Consider the following 6,880-nt stretch of genomic DNA (forward strand, 5'->3'; position numbering starts at 1 on the left):
AAAACACGTTTTGAAAGCTGTGCTGTTCCTGCCCTATAAGTTACATGGTGGTGACCAAAGTTGCCAAAACGTGTTTATTTCTGCTGAAAAACACGTTTTGACAATTTCTGCACACTGGGGTTAAGGGCTGACTCAGTGTGCTCTTCTGAGCCAGGCAGTTACACTGCGATTCTAAGGGCTGAGAAAACGCGTTTATTTCGTGCTGAAAAACACGTTTTGAAAACTGTGCTGTTCCTGCCCTATAAGTTACATGGTGGTGACCAAAGTTGCCAAAACGTGTTTATTTCTGCTGAAAAACACGTTTTGACAATTTCTGCACACTGGGGTTAAGGGCTGACTCAGTGTGCTCTTCTGAGCCAGGCAGTTACACTGCGATTCCAAGGGCTGAGAAAACGCGTTTATTTGGGGCTGAAAAACACGTTTTGAAAACTGTGCTGTTCCTGCCCTATAAGTTACATGGGGGTGACCAAAGCAGCCAAAACGTGTTTATTTCTGCTGAAAAACACGTTTTGACAATTTCTGATCACTGGGGTTAAGGGCTGACTCTGTGGGCTCTTCTGAGCCAGGCAGTTACACTGCGATTCCAAGGGCTGAGAAAACGCGTTTATTTGGGGCTGAAAAACACGTTTTGAAAACTGTGCTGTTCCTGCCCTATAAGTTACATGGTGGTGACCAAAGTTGCCAAAACGTGTTTATTTCTGCTGAAAAACACGTTTTGACAATTTCTGCACACTGGGGTTGAGAGCTGACTAAGTTGGCTCTTCTGAGCCAGGCAGTTACAGTGCGATTCCAAGGGCTGAGAAAACGCGTTTGTTTCGGGCTGAAAAACACGTTTTGAAAGCTGTGCTGTTCCTGCCCTATAAGTTACATGGTGGTGACCAAAGTTGCCAAAACGTGTTTATTTCTGCTGAAAAACACGTTTTGACAATTTCTGCACTCTGGGGTTAAGGGGTGACTCAGTGTGCTCTTCTGAGCCAGGCAGTTACACTGCGATTCCAAGGGCTGAGATAACGCGTTTATTTCGTGCTGAAAAACACGTTTTGAAAACTGTGCTGTTCCTGCACTATAAGTTACATGGTGGTGACCAAAGTTGCCAAACGTGTTTATTTCTGCTGAAAAACACGTTTTGACAATTTCTGCACACTGGGGTTAAGGGCTTACTCAGTGTGCTTTTCTGAGCCAGGCAGTTACACTGCGATTCCAAGGGTTGAGAAAACGCGTTTATTTCGGGCTGAAAAACACGTTTTGAAAATTCTGCTGTTCCTGCCCTATAAGTTACATGGGGGTGACCAAAGCAGCCAAAACGTGTTTATTTCTGCTGAAAAACACGTTTTGACAATTTCTGATCACTGGGGTTAAGGGCTGACTCTGTGGGCTCTTCTGAGCCAGGCAGTTACACTGCGATTCCAAGGATTGAGAAAACGCGTTTGTTTCGGGCTGAAAAACACGTTTTGAAAATTGTGCTGTTTCTGCCCTATAAGTTACATGGTGATGACCAAAGTTGCCAAAACGTGTTTATTTCTGCTGAAAAACACGTTTTGACAATTTCTGCACACTGGGGTTAAGGGCTGACTAAGTGTGCTCTTCTGAGCCAGGCAGTTACACTGCGATTCCAAGGGCTGAGAAAACGCGTTTATTTCGGGCTGAAAAACACGTTTTGAAAACTGTGCTGTTCCTACCCTATAAGTTACATGGGGTTGACCAAAGTTGCCAAAACGTGTTTATTTCTGCTGAAAAACACGTTTTGACAATTTCTGCACACTGGGGTTAAGGGCTGACTCTGTGGGCTCTTCTGAGCCAGGCAGTTACACTGCGATTCCAAGGACAGAGAAAATGCGTTTATTTCGGGCTGAAAAACACGTTTTGAAAATTGTGCTGTTCCTGCCCTATAAGTTACATGGTGGTGACCAAAGTTGCCAAAACGTGTTTATTTCTGCTGAAAAACACGTTTTGACAATTTCTGCACACTGGGGTTAAGGGCTGACTCAGTGTGCTCTTCTGAGCCAGGCAGTTACACTGCGATTCTAAGGGCTGAGAAAACGCGTTTATTTCGGGCTGAAAAACACGTTTTGAAAACTGTGCTGTTCCTGCCCTATAAGTTACATGGTGGTGACCAAAGTTGCCAAAACGTGTTTATTTCTGCTGAAAAACACGTTTTGACAATTTCTGCACTCTGGGGTTAAGGGGTGACTCAGTGTGCTCTTCTGAGCCAGGCAGTTACACTGCGATTCCAAGGGCTGACAAAACGCGTTTATTTCGGGCTGAAAAACACGTTTTGAAAATTGTGCTGTTCCTGCCCTATAAGTTACATGGTGGTGACCAAAGTTGCCAAAACGTGTTTATTTCTGCTGAAAAACACGTTTTGACAATTTCTGCACACTGGGGTTAAGGGCTGACTCAGTGTGCTCTTCTGAGCCAGGCAGTTACAGTGCGATTCCAAGGGCTGAGAAAACGCGTTTGTTTCGGGCTGAAAAACACGTTTTGAAAGCTGTGCTGTTCCTGCCCTATAAGTTACATGGTGGTGACCAAAGTTGCCAAAACGTGTTTATTTCTGCTGAAAAACACGTTTTGACAATTTCTGCACACTGGGGTTAAGGGCTGATTCAGTGTGCTCTTCTGAGCCAGGCAGTTACACTGCGATTCTAAGGGCTGAGAAAACGCGTTTATTTCGGGCTGAAAAACACGTTTTGAAAATTGTGCAGTTCCTGCCCTATAAGTTACATGGTGGTGACCAAAGTTGCCAAAACGTGTTTATTTCTGCTGAAAAACACGTTTTGACAATTTCTGATCACTGGGGTTAAGGGCTGACTCTGTGGGCTCTTCTGAGCCAGGCAGTTACACTGCGATTCCAAGGATTGAGAAAACGCGTTTGTTTCGGGCTGAAAAACACGTTTTGAAAATTGTGCTGTTCCTGCCCTATAAGTTACATGGTGGTGACCAAAGTTGCCAAAACGTGTTTATTTCTGCTGAAAAACACGTTTTGACAATTTCTGCACCCTGGGGTTAAGGGCTGACTCAGTGTGCTCTTCTGAGCCAGGCAGTTACAGTGCGATTCCAAGGGCTGAGAAAACGCGTTTGTTTCGGGCTGAAAAACACGTTTTGAAAGCTGTGCTGTTCCTGCCCTATAAGTTACATGGTGGTGACCAAAGTTGCCAAAACGTGTTTATTTCTGCTGAAAAACACGTTTTGACAATTTCTGCACACTGGGGTTAAGGGCTGACTCTGTGTGCTCTTCTGAGCCAGGCAGTTACACTGCGATTCCAGGGGCAGAGAAAACGCGTTTATTTCGGGCTGAAAAACACGTTTTGAAAGCTGTGCTGTTCCTGCCCTATAAGTTACATGGTGGTGACCAAAGTTGCCAAAACGTGTTTATTTCTGCTGAAAAACACGTTTTGACAATTTCTGCACACTGGGGTTAAGGGCTGACTCAGTGTGCTCTTCTGAGCCAGGCAGTTACACTGCGATTCCAAGGGCTGAGAAAACGCGTTTGTTTCGGGCTGAAAAACACGTTTTGAAAGCTGTGCTGTTCCTGCCCTATAAGTTACATGGTGGTGACCAAAGTTGCCAAAACGTGTTTATTTCTGCTGAAAAACACGTTTTGACAATTTCTGCACACTGGGGTTAAGGGCTGACTCAGTGTGCTCTTCTGAGCCAGGCAGTTACACTGCGATTCCAAGGGCTGAGAAAACGCGTTTATTTCGGGCTGAAAAACACGTTTTGAAAACTGTGCTGTTCCTGCCCTATAAGTTACATGGGGTTGACCAAAGTTGCCAAAACGTGTTTATTTCTGCTGAAAAACACGTTTTGACAATTTCTGCACACTGGGGTTAAGGGCTGACTCTGTGGGCTCTTCTGAGCCAGGCAGTTACACTGCGATTCCAAGGACAGAGAAAATGCGTTTATTTCGGGCTGAAAAACACGTTTTGAAAATTGTGCTGTTCCTGCCCTATAAGTTACATGGTGGTGACCAAAGTTGCCAAAACGTGTTTATTTCTGCTGAAAAACACGTTTTGACAATTTCTGCACACTGGGGTTAAGGGCTGACTCAGTGTGCTCTTCTGAGCCAGGCAGTTACACTGCGATTCTAAGGGCAGAGAAAACGCGTTTATTTCGGGCTGAAAAACACGTTTTGAAAACTGTGCTGTTCCTGCCCTATAAGTTACATGGTGGTGACCAAAGTTGCCAAAACGTGTTTATTTCTGCTGAAAAACACGTTTTGACAATTTCTGCACTCTGGGGTTAAGGGGTGACTCAGTGTGCTCTTCTGAGCCAGGCAGTTACACTGCGATTCCAAGGGCTGACAAAACGTGTTTATTTCGGGCTGAAAAACACGTTTTGAAAATTGTGCTGTTCCTGCCCTATAAGTTACATGGTGGTGACCAAAGTTGCCAAAACGTGTTTATTTCTGCTGAAAAACACGTTTTGACAATTTCTGCACACTGGGGTTAAGGGCTGACTCAGTGTGCTCTTCTGAGCCAGGCAGTTACAGTGCGATTCCAAGGGCTGAGAAAACGCGTTTGTTTCGGGCTGAAAAACACGTTTTGAAAGCTGTGCTGTTCCTGCCCTATAAGTTACATGGTGGTGACCAAAGTTGCCAAAACGTGTTTATTTCTGCTGAAAAACACGTTTTGACAATTTCTGCACACTGGGGTTAAGGGCTGACTCAGTGTGCTCTTCTGAGCCAGGCAGTTACACTGCGATTCTAAGGGCTGAGAAAACGCGTTTATTTCGGGCTGAAAAACACGTTTTGAAAACTGTGCTGTTCCTGCCCTATAAGTTACATGGTGGTGACCAAAGTTGCCAAAACGTGTTTATTTCTGCTGAAAAACACGTTTTGACAATTTCTGCACACTGGGGTTAAGGGCTGACTCTGTGTGCTCTTCTGAGCCAGGCAGTTACACTGCGATTCCAGGGGCAGAGAAAACGCGTTTATTTCGGGCTGAAAAACACGTTTTGAAAACTCTGCTGTTCCTGCCCTATAAGTTACATGGGGGTGACCAAAGCAGCCAAAACGTGTTTATTTCTGCTGAAAAACACGTTTTGACAATTTCTGATCACTGGGGTTAAGGGCTGACTCTGTGGGCTCTTCTGAGCCAGGCAGTTACACTGCGATTCCAAGGATTGAGAAAACGCGTTTGTTTCGGGCTGAAAAACACGTTTTGAAAATTGTGCTGTTTCTGCCCTATAAGTTACATGGTGATGACCAAAGTTGCCAAAACGTGTTTATTTCAGCTGAAAAACACGTTTTGACAATTTCTGCACACTGGGGTTAAGGGCTGACTCTGTGGGCTCTTCTGAGCCAGGCAGTTACACTGCGATTCCAAGGACAGAGAAAATGCGTTTATTTCGGGCTGAAAAACACGTTTTGAAAATTGTGCTGTTCCTGCCCTATAAGTTACATGGTGGTGACCAAAGTTGCCAAAACGTGTTTATTTCTGCTGAAAAACACGTTTTGACAATTTCTGCACACTGGGGTTAAGGGCTGACTCAGTGTGCTCTTCTGAGCCAGGCAGTTACAGTGCGAATCCAAGGGCTGAGAAAACGCGTTTGTTTCGGGCTGAAAAACACGTTTTGAAAGCTGTGCTGTTCCTGCCCTATAAGTTACATGGTGGTGACCAAAGTTGCCAAAACGTGTTTATTTCTGCTGAAAAACACGTTTTGACAATTTCTGCACACTGGGGTTAAGGGCTGATTCAGTGTGCTCTTCTGAGCCAGGCAGTTACACTGCGATTCTAAGGGCTGAGAAAACGCGTTTATTTCGGGCTGAAAAACACGTTTTGAAAACTGTGCTGTTCCTGCCCTATAAGTTACATGGTGGTGACCAAAGTTGCCAAAACGTGTTTATTTCTGCTGAAAAACACGTTTTGACAATTTCTGCACTCTGGGGTTAAGGGGTGACTCAGTGTGCTCTTCTGAGCCAGGCAGTTACACTGCGATTCCAAGGGCTGACAAAACGCGTTTATTTCGGGCTGAAAAACACGTTTTGAAAATTGTGCTGTTCCTGCCCTATAAGTTACATGGTGGTGACCAAAGTTGCCAAAACGTGTTTATTTCTGCTGAAAAACACGTTTTGACAATTTCTGCACTCTGGGGTTAAGGGGTGACTCAGTGTGCTCTTCTGAATCAGGCAGTTACACTGCGATTCCAAGGGCTGAGAAAACGCGTTTATTTCGGGCTGAAAAACACGTTTTGAAAACTGTGCTGTTCCTGCCCTATAAGTTACATGGTGGTGACCAAAGTTGCCAAAACGTGTTTATTTCTGCTGAAAAACACGTTTTGCCAATTTCTGCACTCTGGGGTTAAGGGGTGACTCAGTGTGCTCTTCTGAGCCAGGCAGTTACACTGCGATTCCAAGGGCTGAGAAAACGCATTTATTTCGGGCTGAAAAACACGTTTTGAAAACTGTGCTGTTCCTGCCCTATAAGTTACATGGTGGTGACCAAAGTTGCCAAAACGTGTTTATTTCTGCTGAAAAACACGTTTTGACAATTTCTGCACACTGGGGTTAAGGGCTTACTCAGTGTGCTTTTCTGAGCCAGGCAGTTACACTGCGATTCCAAGGGTTGAGAAAACGCGTTTATTTCGGGCTGAAAAACACGTTTTGAAAATTCTGCTGTTCCTGCCCTATAAGTTACATGGGGGTGACCAAAGCAGCCAAAACGTGTTTATTTCTGCTGAAAAACACGTTTTGACAATTTCTGATCACTGGGGTTAAGGGCTGACTCTGTGGGCTCTTCTGAGCCAGGCAGTTACACTGCGATTCCAAGGATTGAGAAAACGCGTTTGTTTCGGGCTGAAAAACACGTTTTGAAAATTGTGCTGTTTCTGCCCTATAAGTTACATGGTGATGACCAAAGTTGCCAAAACGTGTTTATTTCTG

This window comes from Atractosteus spatula, chromosome 22 (assembly GCF_055471065.1).
Source record: "Atractosteus spatula isolate fAtrSpa1 chromosome 22, fAtrSpa1.hap1, whole genome shotgun sequence".
NCBI classification, from domain to species: domain Eukaryota; kingdom Metazoa; phylum Chordata; class Actinopteri; order Semionotiformes; family Lepisosteidae; genus Atractosteus; species Atractosteus spatula.